Genomic DNA, 18987 nt, shown 5'->3' with positions numbered 1-18987 from the left:
CAGCATGGAAGAAAGGGAAGGGGGAGGAGCGCAAGAAACAGTTGATGGACTGGTAAGGAGATAAAGTGAGAGAGGGAAATGAAAATGGGAATTGGTGAAGGGGAAGAGGGGCACTTACCGGAAGTTCAAGAAATTGATGTTCATGCATGTTCATCAACAGGTTGGAGGCTATTGTGACAGAATATAAGGTGTTGCTCCTTGAACCTGAGTATGGCCTCATCACAGCAGTTAAGGAGACCATGGACTGATGTGTCGGGATGGGAATGAAATGTAGAATTGAAATGGGTGGCCACTGGAAGATCCTGCCTTTTCTGGTCTCACCAATATACAGGAGGCCACACCAGGAGCCAGTATACAGGATACAGTATATGACCCCAGCAGACTCCCAGGTAAAGTGTCGCCTCACCTGGAAAGGCTTTTTGGGGTCCTGAATGGTAGTGAGGGAGGAGGTGTAGGGGAAGCTGTGGCTTTTGAGTATAGTGTATTCTATATTTCAGTAATATTATAAATGTATGGTTTGATTAAATATTCATTGTTTGTTTATATCATTCATTATGGGTTAAATGTAAAAGTATCTGAATGGCTTACGTCATTATACCACCATATAATATGAGAGCACCTCACTAACAGAAAATGTAGACAAAATATTCTATATAACATAAAAAGAAGCACTCCCAGCATAGACCCCAGCGGAGTACCACTACTGGCAGCCAACCAGAAAAGAATTCCAAGGACTCATAGTACACTTATTATCAAAGTATATATGCAGTATACAACTCTGTGATTCTTCTTTCCCACAGACAACATCGAAACAAAGAAGAACCAATGAGTAGGAATAAAAGTTTCCTTTATTCCCTCCCTTTGTCTCCTGCCAGTCGGCTAATGCTTTATTCATGCTACTATCTATCCTGTGATACCATGGGCACTTAACTTGTTAAGCAGCGTCACATGTGGCACCTTAGCAAAGGCCATTGTAGATCCAAGTACACAACATACAGAGATTTATATATCTGAAGAAACATTTGGTATCCTTTTTAACATTGTTAGCTAGCTTACCTTTGTATTCCATCTTTTCCTTTTTTTTAGGACTTTTTTAGTTGACTTCTACTGGTTTTTAAAGGCTTCTCAATCCTCGAACTTCCCACTAATTTTTGCTGTATTATACGTTCTCTCTTTACCGTTTATGGTGGCTTTGACTTCTCTTGTCAGCTACGGTTGCATCATCTTGCCTTTAGAATGCTTCTTCTTTTTGGGCTGTATCTTTCCCGCGCCTACCAAATTTTTCCCAGAAATTGCAGCTATTTCTGTTCTCTGCTGGTGTTCTCTGCCAGTCAATTTTGGCCAGCTCCTCTCTCATGCCTCTGTAATTCCCCTTACTCCACTGTAATACTAATACTCCTGACTTTAGCTTCTCCTTCTCAAATTTCAGGGTGGATGCTATCGTATTATGATCACTGGTCCCAAAGTGTTCCTCTACCTTAAGCTCTCTAATCAATTCCAGTTCATTGCACAACACCCAATCCGGAATAGCTGATCTTTTAGTGGGCTTAAATACAAGCTGCTCTAAAAACCCATCTTGTAGGCATTCTACAAATTACCCCTCCTGAGATCCAGCACTGATCTGATTTTCCAAATCTAACTGCATTTTGAAATCCACCACGATTATCATAACATTGCCCTTTTGGCATGCGTTCTCTATCTCTCATTGTAATTTGTAAACCACATCTTTACTACTGTTTGGGGGTCTGTATATATCACCCATCATGGTAGTTTTACCCTTGCAGTTTCTTAGCTCTACCCACAATGATTCTACACTTCTGATCTTATATTACCTCTTTCTAAAGATTTGATTTAATTTATTACCAACAGAGTCATCCCATGCCCCTCCCCGTCTACCTGTCTGCCCTTTCAAAACAATGTGTATCCTTGGACATTAAGCTCCCAGCTATAATCTTCTTTCAGCTATGATTCAGTGATATCCGCAACGTCATAAATGCTAATCTGTAACTGTGCAACAAGTTCATCTACCTTATTCTGTATATTGCATGCATTCAAGTAAATATGCCTTCAGTCCTGTATGCACCCTTTTTGATTTTGATTTTGTCCCCCTTTTATATTGCAACTCAGCATTGTGTCCCCCTTTTACATTGCCACTCAGCACGTTGACTGCAATTTTGCCCTATCATCAGCCTGTCTTTGTTAGCAGTCTCACTACACACAGATGGACTTGTAAAATATCCTTAGCCCTATCACTCCGGTTCCCACCCCCCTTGCCAAATTAGCTTAAACACTTCTGGCACATTGTCCTTCATAAATCAACATATTGAGTTCAGGAGATGGGATGTTATGTTGAAGTTGTATGAGATGTTGGTGAGGCTCAATTTGGAGTATTGTGGGCAGTTTTGGTCAGCTACCTACAGGAAAGATGTAAATGAGGTTGAAAGAGTGCAGAGAAAATTTACAAGGATGTTGTTGGGTCTGGAGGACCTGAGTTATAAGGAAAGATTAAATAGGTTAGGACTTTATTCCTCAGAGCTTAGAAGATTGAGAGGAGATTTGATAGAGGTATACATGGTTATGAGGGGTATAGGTAGAGCTAATGTAAGCAGGATTTTTCCACTGAGTTTGGGTGGGATTACAGCTGGAGGCCATGGGTTAAGGGTGAAAGGTGAGAAGTTTAATGGGATATGAGGGGAAACTTCTTCACACAGGGAGTCGTGAGAGTGTGGAATAAGCTCCCAGTGCAAGTGGTGCATGCCAGCTTGATTTCAACATTTAAGAGAAGTTCGGATAGGCACATAGGACAATGGGGGGTTGTAGTACTGCAGGTCAATGGGGGTAAGCAGTTTAAATGGATTGTGGCATGGAATAGATGGGCCGAATGGCCTGTTTCTGTGCTGTACTTCTCTATGAGTGTCTGTCTCCCGAATAGCTCCAACAAACCCACCCACAAGGATATTGGTCACCCGCAGATTCAGGTGTACAGTTTTTACCTTCCCCACAAGAGATCCCAATGATCCAGAAATCTGAAACACTGCACCCTGCACCCTGCACCAGTTCCTCATGCCACACACTCATCTGCCAGATCATTCTATTCTGACCCTCACCATTGCAACAATCCAGAGAAAAGAAATACTGGAGATCTTGCTTTTCAGCATTCTACCTCACTCCCTAAAATCTCCCTTCAGGACCGCCTCACTTTTCCTATCTATATCATTGATACCAATATGTTCCGAGACTTCTAGCTGCTCATCCCTCCCCACCTTAGAATGTCATGGACCAAATCCAAGACATCTCGGACCCTGGCACTAGGGAGGCAACAAACCATCTGAGTGTCTCTATCGCGTCCACTGAATCTCATTTCTGTTCCTCTAACTATGGAATCTCAGATCACTATTACAGTCCTCCTCACCTCTTTTCTCTTCTGAGCCACAGCGCCAGACTCTATGCCCGAGTCCCGGGTTCTGCAAGCTACCCCCAGGTAGGTTGTCCCCCTCAATGGTATCCAAAGTGGTACGCTTATTATTGAGGGAAATGGCTACAGAGGTACTCTACACTGGCCTTCCCTGTCTTTTCCTGACTGTCACCCAGTTACCTGCCTCCTGAAACCTAGGGTTGACTACCTCCCTGTAGATCCCATCTATCCTTTCTTCATTTTCCTGTACAAGCTGAATGGGATCAAGCTGCAGCTTCAGGTTCACAATATATTCTCTGAGGAGCCACAGCTCGGTGCAGATGTGGTTATCGAGGAGGCTGGAGGTCTCCCCAGGACTGCCACATCTCACGCAAAGAGCACAACACTGCCCCTGGAGCCATTCTCACTGCACTCACTGTGCCCTGGCAGACAAGGAATGAAGGATAAAGGTGAAGAAGAGAAAACTTTATCACATACCTACTTTGTCCAATCTTGATCTCACCAAAGCCTGAAGACCCTCCAACACTGGCCCACTTGCACAGTGGCCGCTCTGCTTGCCCCTTACCTAATTTTTATTTTATCTTTTCTAATGAATCCCATTCACTGATTGGGTGCAGACCAACTCCAAGAACTGCTGCAAAGCGCTGCCTTTTTTAAATCTCCAATTGGGGACCTAAGTGGATTAGAGGTGGTTAGGGAGACTGTAGTGTGATCAGCTACAGGGGAGAGCTGCTCCAGGCTGAAGGTCTTCGATATTGCTGCTCTTCCATATCTACCCACTGTAATAACCCTGTTTTACATTTATCCATCACCTGCCTACATGTCCGTCCTCCAGATGTCTATTGGGGGTGGAAGGGCGGGTCACAGCTCAAGTATAACACCATCACAATGATCACAACTTTCTTCATCTTGAATTCTACCCAGCTGGTCTCACTCAACTGGTTGACAGTCACGTCTCTTCTTAGTGGAGCCATAACATAGTTCCAGATCAACAGTTCACCTCCTTCAGCTGATGAAAGAATTCAATAGGAAGGGATTGGCCCCATCGGACGATGTGCAGTGCAGGTAGAGAAGGGGTGAATCAACTGCAAAGCAAAAACTGCAGATACTGGAAATTTGAAACTAGTCAGGATATGCTGGAAATATTCAGCAGGTCAGGTAGCATCTGTGGAGAGGGAAAAAGCTGACATTTCCAGTCTGTGATCTCTCTGAACGAGTAAGATGTGTTCTCTTATTATTAACATCAGGGAGACCCACATTCAATGATTCAGCATCTTCCCTCTTCCTTCTGTTTTCTGAATCCATTATCACTACATCATCATTTTTTGTACTCTTTATTTGTTTTTTGGAATTTATCGTGATTTTGTTTGCAAAGCAACACATTTAACATCATATAAGTCAGCGACAATAAACCTATTTCTGAGGTTACTATGGGAATAAATTAGGGATAGAATTTTTATGCAGTGGATTTGGTCGCTGTGGAAAAGGTGTGGGTGAGGTGGGCTCGAACAGGAATGAGACGGGCAATGGAATTTCACAGCTCAGAAAAGAATTGAAAGCTGTTCAATTTATGGGGATTCTCAGAGTAATAGAAGAGTTTAGTCCTTTAAGGTACTCTATATCCTGTTTGGATTGACAGCAATGTGTCTGGCACTTGTTCAGCATGAGCATATTTCATTCAGTTTCTTCGGATGTCAGAAGACTCATTTCAGAAATGTGTAAATTTCAGCCTGTTATGTTAGTCCGGGTGCGTGCCACTCATTCTGAAATTTTCTTATTATTGCTTTGTACTTCACTTGTTTGTTTGACTTCATCATTTTAACTTGGCAAGACCAAGGCTGCACATTGATCAGTAAGATCGAGGCAGGCTTTAGCCTGCCATCATTTCACTGACCTTTTATCAAATGTTGAGACATTCGCTGACAACACTGTCTGGAGTTGTCAACCTGTCTCCCAATAATATTCCAAGGTTCAATTCAAATGCAATTTCCACTGATTAGTGGTTTTAGCAAGCTGATGGGCTCAGAATATAAGTGGCTTGTTTATCTTGTGTCTTTTTTTTAATGCCTATCCTCCCTGACTCTTGAAGAGCAAGAGTGAGAAGCCTTTCTGCACTAATGGAAGTACAATCCTTTATCAGTCCATCTCCCGGATCTTCCCCAAGAAATCAATTCTGAAGGAGCAGAGAGAAGTTGCTCAAAAATACTTCTTCCACTCTGCAGCCTTTGAAAGCACTGACAACGATGGTGATGCTGGTCACTTTGTCAGGCTCATGCGCACAGGTAGGGAAGGCAGCCAGTGATCAGAGACACGTGAGACTGCGGATACCAGGATCCGGAGCAACGTACAATCCGCTGGAGGAACTCGGCAGGTTGAGTACCATCTGGGGAAGGAAAGGAATTGTTGACGTTTCCGGTCTAAACCCTGCGACTGGAGAGAGGAGATGGCTGTATGAAGGGGAGAAGGGGAGTGGTGAGAAAGGACTCTGAGGTGATTTGTGCACTGAGGAGGAGGGGAGGGTAAGATGACAGGCAGGTAGAGTTAGGTAGCGGAGGAGAGAGTGGTTGAAATTGGAAGACTGGGGCAGGTGAACAGTAGATGGAGGGAGAAAAAGGAAGAGAAGGAAAAGGTGGGGAGATAGGGGACAGCTTCTGGAGGGAGATAAGCAGGGATGCAAAGCACTACCAGTGTTAAATTCAGATAAGTAGAGGACATGAGTATGGATACAATTAGGGGAGAGATAAATAGTATTTTGAATCAGATTGGGGGCAGTGGGGTAAATCTATGTGTGAAAGGATGGATACAACCAAGAGGGTGAGGGGCACAAAGGTGAGTGAAGGGGGTTTGGGGTACGTGTGGAAAAGGGAACAATAAAAGGAAGACTGGAGGGGAATCAGAAGGGGGGGTTGAGGGAAATAAAGGGGGAGGTACTGGAGTGGGAATTTTCCAACTAACATCGGAAAATTCAGGTTCGAGTTAAGGATCATTTTATTCTGCACATGTATATCACCAAATGAAACGTGGACAACTTACGCACGCAATACACAAGGTGATATTACCACAACTAAACTAACAAATTCAAAAGTAAACAGTATAACACTATTGCAGCTTCCGGTTTAAGGTGGCGCTGGTGATCCATGGCAAAAACAGAACAAAGAAGAGGTGCAGGCGAGAAATGGTCGAGGAAAGCAGAGGTGGAGGCGCAGGGAAGGCATGGTCGAGGAAAGCGGAGGCGAACAGTGGTGGAGGTGGAGGCGCAGGGAAGGCATGGTCAGGGCAAGCGGGACAGAGTTGCATGCCCCCGAGAGCAAGGGAGGACCCACTGTCTGATTTATTACAGGGCCGAATTGGAAAGTTCTGCACTGAGCTGAGGCTGTGGTCTGCTCCAGCTGCAGTGATGCTTAGCTTTGTGCCTTTCGTAAAACCTCAGTTCTGAAGCTATTTGCTTATTTTTATTGTTCGTACAATTTGTTTTTTCCCTTCTATCTGCACGTTGAGTGCTTGCCAGTCTTTTTTTTAATGGCCGCTTTCAAGGTTTCTTTGTTTTATGGCTGCCTGTAAGGAGACAAATTTATAATGTATACATGCTTTCATAATAAATGTACTTTGACCTTTGGACTACTGACGCTTAATATTCATGCCATTGGGTTGTAAATTACCCAGGCAGAACATAAGCTGTTGTTCAGAGACACAGGAGATTCTGCTGATGCTGGAAATCTTGAACAACACACAGAAAATGCTGTAGGAACTCAGCAGATATGGCAGAATCTATGGAGGGAAATGGACAGTCTTTAGGCTGAGACCCTTCAAGATCTGCCTGAAATATTGATTGTTAATTTCACTCCACAGATGCTGCCGAACCTGTTGAGTTCCTCCAGGATTTTGCGTGTGTGTTGTATAATGAATTGCTCCTCCAATTTGCAATGATTAAATCTGATTTTCATTGAAACAGAACAAGTTTACTACAGCTCTTTCATTCACTTTCTGGATCCCCTTCCTCTTATGCAGGTAAATTCCATTGCTCAGGCAAATGGAGAGTGCTTCAGGTCTCGAAAATCAGAAAGGAAACAGAGGTATGGGTCTTTGAATTATTTACCCCGATAGACCTCGAGCAAACTAACAGATACATAACGGCAAAACTTCAGTAGGACAAATGAGAAACTGTTCCACCAACAGCAATTGCTGTCAAGAACCGAGGTCATTAGAACCACAGGAGTCAGAGCCTCAGGGCAAGGAAGCAGGATCCTCAGACCAACTCATCCATGCTGACTGTGTTGCGCAGTGAGCTAATCCTATCTGCCCACACTTGGCCCATAGGACTTGAGCTACAGTAAGCAGATGACATTTCTACCTTGAAGAAACTCTATGGCGTCATTGACTAGTTCACTGAAGCACAGAGGGGGATGGAGTTGACACTCAACATCCCACAAGGTCAAGGTCTGACCCTGCTGCCTATTGACAATGAGCTAGTAAACTGATAAATTAGTTTACTTTATTTAGAGATACAGCACAGTTCCAGGACCTTGCAGCCCAACGAGCCCCCATCCACCCAATTACACACATGCGACCAATTAACCTACTGACTCGTATGTCTTTAGAATGAGGGAGGAAACCCATTCATTCACAGGGAGAATGTACGAACAGACAGTGGAGGAATTGAACTTGATTAGCTGGACCTGTAGTACTGTTGCCCCAACTGGTACCGTGCCGTGCCACCTCACAACATTTTATTATCGTGGCATATCCTGAGGTAGAGTGGAAAACTTGTTCTAAATGTCATCCATGCAGGTCATTTCACGACAACAGTGCACTGAGGCAGTGCAAGGCAAAACAATCACAGAGACTGTCATAAAGCGTTACCGTAACAACACGCATACACTGCAGGTAGACAGTAATATACAAGGCTCATGATGAGGTAGATTGTGAGATTAATGAAGGGCAGTAATAAAGGCCCTCCATCTCCGGAAGTGTTCAGGGCTTCCTTCAGCATGTCAGCAACTCTTTTTCACTACTGTCAGTCACACAGGTCCCGGAGGAGTCTCAGGAATACCATCGCACCCAGATGTAGGAAGATTTTTTATTGCTGTTTCTGTAACAATTTTGTTAGCCCTGAGCTGAACCCCTGAACCTGGAGGACTGGTGGACCACTCTTAATCTGGCCTCTACCCTTTGACCTGTTTGACATGGGTGATCGTACCAAGAGCCAAGACATAAAGCCCTGACTCTAGCAAACACAGCTCTCCGGGTAACTGAGACACGTAGGCCTTCAAACCACGACAAGGTTGTGGTCCTCTTAGAGGCGAATGGGAGTGGTAGAAGAGCGAATATCTGAGGTGGTTGGAGTCTCACAGTGAGACCCTGAAAACAGTGAACACCACCCCACCTCCCCCCACATTGTAGGAGCCCCCTAGCCAAAGACAAGCATCAATGCAAAAATCCATAATAATCTTCAATGCATCACATGGACTTCGGTAAATTGAAAAAAGTTATTTAAAGACCAAGACCTCAGATGGTGTAAACCTCATGGTCTACCAGGCAGTGATCCCTGTCCTCTGACATGCATCTGAGGATTGTCATCACAAGGCATTGGAAAGATATCACCAAAAATATAACAGCATGATCCTCTAAATTCACCAGAAAGACAAAGGAACCGATGTTTGCATCCTCTCATTGGCCGATGTCCCCAGCAATGAAGTCCTAGTTATACTCTGATGGCTTCACAGAGTAGGTCAAGGCATTAGCCTGCCCAAAATCAATTTCCAAAAACAGTCACTCCATTGCAGGCTCTGGCATAGGAGGAGATTACCAAGTTCAAGGATGTCCTTAAAGCTTCCTTGATTAAATGCAACCTCCTTACCCACTCCTTGAGAATCTGACCACTCAGATTCCTCAATGTCAGTAAGACCAAAGAACTGATTGTGGCCTTCAGAAAGGGTAAGACAAGGGAACACACACCAATCCTCATTGAGGGATCAGAAGTGGAGAGAGTGAGAGAGCAACTTCAAGTTCCTGGGTGTCAAGATCTTGGAGGACCTATCATGGACCCATCATATTGATGCAGCTATAAAGAACGTAAGACAATTGGCTGTATTTCATTGGGAGTTTAACGGGATTTAGTATGTCACCAAACACACTTATAAATTTCTGCATTCTAACTGAATGTGTCACTGTCTGGTATTCAGGGGTAGGGGGCTACTGTACAGGATCAAAGTAAGCTGCAGAGAGTTGTAAAATTAGTCAGCTCCATCATAGACACTAGTCTCCATCGTATCCAGGGCAGAACATCTTCAAAGAGTGGTCCCTCAGAAAAGTGGCATTCATCATTCAGGACCTCCACCACCCAGAACGTGCCCTCTTCTCATTGCTACCGTCAGGGAGGAGGTACAGAAGCCTGAAGATGCACATGCATCAATTCAGGAACAGATTCTTCCTCTCTGCCAGCTAATTTCTGAGTGGACATTGAACCCATGAACATTACCTCATATATATATATATATATACATACACACTCATACACACACACATGGGGGGGGGGTGATTGATAAGTTCGTGGCCTAAGGTAGGCAGAGTCAATTTTAGAAAACTTAGCACATTTATTTTTCAACATAGTCCCCTCCTACATGTACACACTTAGTCCAGCGGTCGTGGAGCATACGGATCCCTTCTTTGTAGAAGTGGTCCACAGCAGGGGGGATTGATAAATTCGTGGCCTACTCTAGAAGGAGGTGAGTTACGAACTTCAAACTTTCTGCATTATCACTCAAAGAGTTGAACTGCACGTGCATGTAACGAGAACGTCTTGGACCTCCAGGTGGTCCACAGCAGGGGTGATTGATAAGTTCATGGCCTAAGGTAGAAGGAGATGAGTTATACACCTCGTTACATGCACGTGCAGTTCAACTTTTGAGTGAAAATGCAGAAAGTTTGAAGTTTCTCCTCATCTCCTTCTACCGTAGGCCACGAACTTATCAATCACTCCTGCTGGGGACCACTTCTGGAGTTCCAAGACGCTGACGTCTACAAAGAAGGGATCCGTATGCTCCACGACTGCTGGGCTAAGTGTGTAAATGTAGCAAAAAATAAACGTGCTTGGTTTTCTAAAATTGACTCCTTCTACCCTAGTCCATGAACTTATCAATCACCCCTCATGCGCGCGCGCGTGTGTGCGTGTGTATGTGTGTGTGTGTGTGTGTGTGTGTGTGTGTGTGTGTGTATGTATATATATCTATATATAGATAGATACTTATTGTAATCCATAGCTTTTCTTCTCTCTATTATTATATATTGTATTGTACTGCTGCCACAAAGTTAACAAATTTCACGACATACGGCGGTGGTATTAAACCTGATTCTGATTCAGAGTGGAGAAGGAACATTTGTGATAGGATTGAGAACCTTGAGTCTGTGCATTGAGAACACACAGTGATGGCAGAAGTCACCTCATGTCTCAACTGTAGAAGAGTCTACACTTCCCTCATTGCCTTGTCAGTCACCCCAGGACACATAGATCTGGAATGGAAGTTTTCCGTGATTAGATTATGAAGACACGCAGTCCTCTTTTATTGTCATTTAGTAATGAGGAACAATCTAAGAAAATCTGACTAAGTGGAAACAATATAAAAGATTATCCGTTATCAAACTGAGGTTTGGTGCAGACTTGAATGATTGTATAACCTACAGTACTCCTGCTTCCAATTCTCCTTCAGATCTACTTACAGAGAAATCTGATGAAGATATGAAACTTGCCTCTCCCAAACCAACTTCATGACAAAAGTGCAACCAAGCTTCAGTTCATCAACTGAGCAACAGTGACAGATTTGAATCCTTTGAACATCCCACTGTAATAAGACTACTGAATGGTTGCCTACTATGATAAAATGGTCTCAACTTCACAATCTAACTCATTATGGCTTTGCACTTTATGCCAACCTGCACTACACTTGCTCTGTGGCTGTTGCATTTTATTCTGCATTGTTTTACTGTTTTATCTTGTTCTACCTCAAGGTGCTGTGTAATGAATAGATCTGTATGAACAGTATGCAGGACAAGGTATTTATTGTACCTCGGTACATGTGACAATAATAAACCAACTCCAATTCCAATTCAATTTAATTTTACATCTCCACAAGGCAATAATTCATATTCATCCATTCGTGAGAGGCATCCCAAACCAAGATGGCCACCACTTTAGACCTTCCTCACTTGGGCCACTCAATGTCCAAAACATCCTATTTATACCACTGTTGGTTCCTGGCAGCCCAGGCACCCCGCAGATATATTTCTCAAAGAACTCATCTCTGCCGTAAGTACATCACTCATCTTCCAGAATTTTATGGATTATTCTTAAAGACTCTTATAATTGTGATAAAACCCGTAATATTGCCACAAGGGACAGCACAGTTGGTGCAGGCAGTAGCATCATTGCCTCCTGGTACAGTAACAAGGGTTTATTCCTTGCCTCTGGTGCTATTTCAGTGTAATTTTCATGTTTTCCCTGTGACTGCATGGGTTTCCTTTATTGTTCCGGTTTCCTCTCTCATCCTAAAGACGTGCAATTGGTAGGTTAATTTGACACTCTAAAGTGTTGCCAGTGTGTAGGTTAGTGGTAAAATTGGGGAAGTTGATGGGAATCTGGGGAGAATAAAATGGAGTGAATGTGGGATTGTTGTAAATTGGTGCTTGATGATTAGCATTGACTTGATGGGCTGAAGGGCCTGTTTCCATGCTGTATCTCTCTGTAACTCAGTGGAGGATCACCTTCCCGAGTTCTGTTCTAAAGATGGATCTACATGAGGAACACAAACACTTCCATATATAGTTCAGTAGTTTTATTGTTGTCCCCTTGAGACGGAAGGACCTTGTGGTTTCTAAAACCAATGAGAGTCAAAACCATTCAGGAAATTAGCTTGCACCAGGTTCAGATCACTCAGTGGGAGCCCCCTCAGGGCCAACTCCCCCTCACACAGGTGGAATGCTTTGGCTAAGACATGCATCTGACTCGTCCTGACAGTGATGAGCTTGAGTTTGACAGGATGCTGTGAAAGTGTAGAGCGTAGACAGGAGTATTTGCAAATCTAAAGAAAACTTTCAAAGTCTGAAGTAGATAATTCCCTGTTACATCGACATTCTCCGATAGAACATGCTTGAACACAGAGTTATGTTTACATGCTGAGTACATAGCTTGTCACAGCACAGCAGAATTGTGTTGACTGCCAGTTAAAATCTTCTACTTCTCAGTTTCAGATAACTTGTCAAAAGGTTTCTTTGAAAAATATAGCTTTGGTCATATCGATGGCTAGAATGTCTGACTCATTTCTAACCAATTAGAAAGAGCTTTCTAAAAGACACAAGTGGTACTGCGGATGCTGGAAACTACTCCAGTTAACTCCCACATCCCAAAGACGTGCGGCATTGAGGACTTTGAATTACTTCCTTTGTAAAGGAGTCGATGGGTTTGAGAGGGAACCTTCTTCTCCTTTTCCCCAAGGGTTGCTAGTGGATCTGTTTACTTTGGAGTTTAGACGAATGAGGAGCGATCTTACAAAGCATATTCCCAATGTCTTCTGGTATAGTCCACTCTCTTCTTCTAGAACACGCCTTCCTCTCCAGCCCTTTAACTTTCCTACCCACCGGGCTTCACCTGTCACCCTCTGGCTATCCTCCTTCCCCTATTCCCACCTCTTTATTCTGGCATCTTCACCCTTCCTTTCCAGTCCTAAAGAAGGATCTCAGTCCAAAATGTCAACTGTTTATTCATTTTCATAGATGCTGGCTGATCTGCTGAGCTCCTCCAGCAATTTTGTATGTTGCTTTGGATTTCCAGCGTCTGCAGAATTTCTCGTGTTTAAGAACATAACTGGTCCCATCTTAGCTTTAACACCTCTCTTCCCAAATCACTTGACTCCCTTACGGTCCAAATGTCTAACAGTTGCACCTTGAATATATTTAACGGGTCCACCTCCACCATTCTCCAGAATAGATAACTCTTAAGGAGTCTTGGTTAAAGTGATTCTTCCTTCAATCTGAAACAGTTCCCCAGTTCTAGGTACCCCCCCCCCCACTAGTGGAAACACCCTCTCTGCATTCACAACATCAACCCCTCTCAGAATGTTATATTACGTTACCTCACAGCTCTCTAAATTCCGATGAGTATTGGCCCACTTTTCAACCCCTCATCTTACATGATACCCTTTCATCTCGGAATCAAACCAATGAAACTTCTCTCCAATGTCTCAAATTCTCAAGATGTACTTCACTCAAATATAGAGACACATGCAGCATGCAGTAATCTGGGTGTCACCTCATCACTCTTTAATTGATTTGCACCAGACCATCTTTGTTCTTATATTCCACACCTCTAGCAAGAAAGGCCAGCATTTCATACCTTCCTCATTATTAGTTAAACAGAACTTCCTTTTTCTCAAGTACGAGGTACCCAGAACCCTTTGTACCTCAATATTTTATAGTTTTACTCCTTTGGCATAATACCTGCTTATTCGTTCTTCTTTCCAAACTGGATAACATCACCTTTCTCATTTATACCCCTTCCACCTCCTTCTTGCCCACTCACATCTCTATGCCTTTTTCTTGTGTTCTCCTCACCACTTGCTAACACACTTATCTTTGTATCACTAGCAAATTTGCCTACAGCACGTCTAGTCCCTTCGCTTAAGCTTCCGATGTATTTTCGAAACAGCTTTGGTCCAGCCCTGATCCCTGGGACACCCCACAAGCTGCTGATCACCAGCCCAAAATGACCTATTTATCCCACCTGTCCGTTAAAAGAAATCTCCTGTCCATGCCAATAATATACCCTTATCACATACACCAACCTCTTTCGTGGCACCTTATTGGGTTTGGTTGTGGTTTATTACTGCTACGTGTCACAAATTACGCTGAAAAGCTTGTCCTGCATACTGTTCATACAAATCAAATCATTACGCAGTGCATTGAACAAGAAAAAGGTAAAACAATAATAATGCCGAATAAAGTGTAAAAGCCACCAGAAAAGTGCAGTGCAGATGAAAGATAAAGTGCAATATCGCAATGAGTTAGATTGTGAGGCCAAGAATTAATCTACTGAATGCCTTCTGAAAATCTAAGTATAACACATCTACTGGATTCCCTTGATCCACCCTATTCTTAAAACATTCCATCAAATTTGCCACAATTCCACATTCATTGCGTCCACTCACTTGTCTTATGAGTTTCTGTATCTTGCCATTATCTTAGTGGATAACTGCATTTTCTAAGCATAATGCTAGGCTAAGGGGCTTGTTATTTCCTACTTTCAATCTCCCTCCTTTTTTAAATAGTGGTATTACATTTGTGATTCTCCAGTCATCTAGGATCTCTCCAGAATCCAGGGAGTTTTGATGGATTGCAACCAACACATACTCCAGCTCTGCAGCCTCTTCAGGTAACATCCTAGGATGCAGGACATCATATCCATGGGACCAGTCAGCCTTTATTCCACTGGTTTGTTAAGTAATTCTTCCTTTATCGATAGAGAGTGAGGTTCCTGCCTCCCTACAGCAGGTTTGTCATTCACTATTGAAGTTCAAAGTTCAAAGTGCATTTACTATCAAAGTATGTATACATTATACAACCCTGAGGTTCATCTCCTTGCAGGCAGCCACATTAGGATAATTCTCGAATTCTTTCTATGCCTTCTCCTGTACAACCGCATCCTTCCTATAGTGTGGCAATCTGAACTGCACAGGATATTCCAAGAGCAGTGTAACCAGTGATTTGTAAAGTTGCTGCATCTCATTCCAGTTCTTAGATTCTTTCTCTGACCTATGAAGACAAATATGCCAAGCGCCTTCTTCACCACTCTAATGACCTGTGTTCCCACTTTCTGAGAACTATGAACTTGAATCCAAGTTTCTCTGTTCATCAACATCCCTTAATTCCTTAATATTTACCATATACGTCCAAACCTTATTTGACTTCCCAAAACGCATCAGAATCAAAATTGCGTTTGTTGTTTTATACACAAGTACATGCATGCACAGATACAATGAAAAACTTGCTGCAGCAACACAGCCACACTGCCTTCACAAGCAAAACATGACTTTTACAAATACTGTGCAGTACTGTGCAAAAGACTTAGGCACCCGCTCCCTCCCTCCCTCTCTCTCGCTTTCTCTGCCCCCCACTCTCTGTATGTATAATATATATATGTATATATATATTTTTTTACACATAACCTGCAGATCTGACACAGAAGGTAATGTAATTCCAGACTATTAGCTTATTGATCACTACAGAATGTCCCTCTGGTTCTTCCCACTTCCTTCCCTCTCCCTTCCCATTTTCCCAACCATGATTCCCCTCTCCCTGCCACCTTCCCACTCTCAGTCCACAATAGAGACCCATAATCAGAATCAGGTTTATCATCACTCACATATGCCATGAAATTTGTGGCAGCAGTACAGTGCAATACATAAAATTACTACAGTAATGTGCATATGTCTTAATCCTATATTTAATTTCGCACAGCATTGTACAAGAATGAGCACAACTCGAACAATAAGCCCTTTGTCGTACAAAGTGGATGTGGTGTAACTATAGCAGCTGAATAATCGAATCTCCAAGGTAGAGAAGGATACAGATCAAGTGCTAGGAAATGGGATCAGTATAGTTTGGTACCGGATAGTTGACTTTATGGGGTGAAGGGCCTATTCCTGCAACATAATACTCTATCATTCTATGACATTGCAATGCGCTAACCCATTGTATGGAGTTATGTAATGCTTGAGTGGCAACAGTATTGCATTGAGCTGCATGGTTGCAGAGTAATACATTGCAATACACACAAAATGCCGGAGGAACTTAACAGGTTCAATAGTTCAATTTAATATCAGGGAACGGATACAGCATACAACCTGAAATTCTTACTCTTTGCAGGCATTCACGAAACAGAACAAAATGAAAGAATGAATGACAGAAAGCATTAGAAGACCAAACCTACCCTCCCCTGTCCCATGCACCAGCAGAAGCAAAAACATCAACCCTCTCCCTCCCCCCCCCACTTGCTCCAGCAAAGCCATCAGCTCTCCCCCACCACCCACCATGCAAGCAACAGCAAAGCTCTCCAGAGACCATGATCTAGGCTCTGTCACGAACACTGGTCCATTCCAACACTTCGACACCTCAGACAGGCTCTCTCTCCAGCAAGGGAGAGAGAGAGAAATATCATTCCAGTCTATTCATCTATGGAAATGAATAAGCAGTCGAGGTTTCGGGCTGGGACCCTTCTTCAGGACTGAGAAGGAAGGGGGAAGATGCCTGAATAAAAAGTTAGGGAGGAAGGAGAAAGAGGCTAGCTAGAAGGTGATGGGTGAAGCCAAGTGGGTGGGAAAGGGCAGTCCTGGAGAACGGTCTCGGCCCAAAATGCAAACTGTTTACTCAGATGCTGCCTGACCTTCTGAGTTCCTCCAGTATTTAGCGTGTGTTGCTTTGGATTTCCAGCACCTGCAGAATTTCTCATATTTAGACTGATACATTGCTCCATTAAGCTGCAGGGTTGCTCTGATCTACACTGTTGCAGTGAACACTGACGTTCCAATGAGATGTTTTGTTGCATATTCTTCATGCTTAGATAACATAGAAGGAGGTGACTCAACACCTTGAGTCTATGTTGGCTTTCACCATACCCAGGCCCCCTTGTTTAAGCTGCAAACTTTACCCCCACTACACATATCTATTGACGTTCCACACCACCTACTACACCATGGACAATCCATAGTGGCTAATTAACTCAATGTCCAGCACACCTTTGGGATGCGGAAGAAAACCAGAGCATCTGGTGGAAACTCTTGTCTTCACAGGGGGAAATACAAAAGCCACACAGACAGCACTGGAGGTCAAGATTGAATCAGGGTACCTGGAGCGCGAGAGCGCAGAGGCAGCAGCACTGTGTCACTGTGTCAAGCTGTTGCTGAGAGACACTTGGGCAATGTAGGAGACTGCCTGTCAAGTTCACCATGAATGGGTCCCGAAAGAAACTGGGTCAAGTCTTGGCAGGAGCTTGCAGCAGAGAATCAAAGAAACCGACTGTGAGGGTTATCTAGCCCCTTGGGGACACAGGAGACCGCAGATGCTAGAATCTGAGGCAACAAGAAATGCCGGAAGAACTCTGTGGGTCAGGCAGCATCTGTGGAGGGAAATGGACAATTGAGACCCTTCATCTGGATTCAAAGTACCCAACAGGTTGCTATGAGGCCATTTTTCTCTTCCTGACCAGCTCAGGTTATTCTGGAGATAATGCTTCCAGCATATTTCAAAGTTCAAACTTCCAAGTAAATTTATTATCAAAGCACATATATATCACCAGACATTCATTTTCTTGTAGGCATTCACAGTGCAATAAAAACAATAGAATCAATGAAAGACTGCACCCTGTGGGATGGATAACAACCAACACAAAAACATTCCATGCCCTCCACCTCTTCAATAACTTTCAGATCCCCGGTCCCGACCGCTTCATTTTCAGTATGAATGTCCAATCCTTATACACTTCCATTCCCCATCAAGAAGGCCTCAAAGTCCTCCGCTACTTTCTAGACAATAGACCTCACCAGTTCCCCACCACCACTACCCTTCTCCAGTTGTTAGAACTGGTACTCACACTTAATAACTTCTCTTTTGGCTCTTCCCACTTTCTTCAGACCAAGGGTGTAGCTATGGGCACTCACATGGGCCCCAGCTATGCCTGCCTCTTCGTTGGTTATGTGGAACAGTCTATGCTCCAAACCTATACTGGTAGTTCTCCCCAACTTTTCCTTCACTACATTGACGACTGCATTGGTGCTGCTTCCTGCACCCATGCTGAGCTCGTCAATTTCATCAACTTTACTTCAAACTTCCACCCAGCCCTCAAGTTCACTTGGTCCATCTCGAACACTTCTCTCTCCTTTCTCGATCTCACGGTCTCCATCTCTGGAGACAGACTGTCCACTGACATCTTCTATAAGCCCACTGACTCTCATAGCTACCTCGACTATACCTCTTTCCACCCTCCTACATGCAAAAATGCCATTCCCTATTCCTAGTTCCTCCGTCTCCACCGCATGTGCTCCCAGGATGAGGCTTTCCATTCCGGGACATCTCAAATGTACTCTTTCTTTAAGGATCGTGGTTTCCCTTCTGCCGTCATCAATGATGCCCTTACCCGCATCTCCTCCATTTCCCGCACTTTGGCCCTCACCTCATCCTCCCGTCACCACAATAGGGACGGAGTTCCCCTTGTCCTCACCTACCACCCCACCAGCCTCCGGATCCAGCACATTATCCTCCGCAACTTCCGCCACCTTCAACAGGACCCCACCACTAAACACATCTTTCCCTCTCCACCCCTCTCCGCTTTCCACAGGGATCGCTCCCTCCGCGATTCCTTTATCCACATGTCCCTCCCCACGGATCTCCCACCCGGCACTTATCCCTGTAAGCCTAAGTGCTACACCTGTCCCTACATCTCCTCTCTTGCCACTATTCATGGTCCCAAACAGTCCTTCCAGGTGAGACAACACTTCACTTGTGAGTCTGTTGGGGTCATCTATTGCATC

The sequence above is a fragment of the Mobula hypostoma genome, chromosome 29, assembly GCF_963921235.1.
Source record: "Mobula hypostoma chromosome 29, sMobHyp1.1, whole genome shotgun sequence".
In the NCBI taxonomy this organism is placed as follows: domain Eukaryota; kingdom Metazoa; phylum Chordata; class Chondrichthyes; order Myliobatiformes; family Myliobatidae; genus Mobula; species Mobula hypostoma.
The sequence above is the reverse complement of the archived record's forward strand: the minus strand, read 5'-3'. Positions refer to the sequence as shown.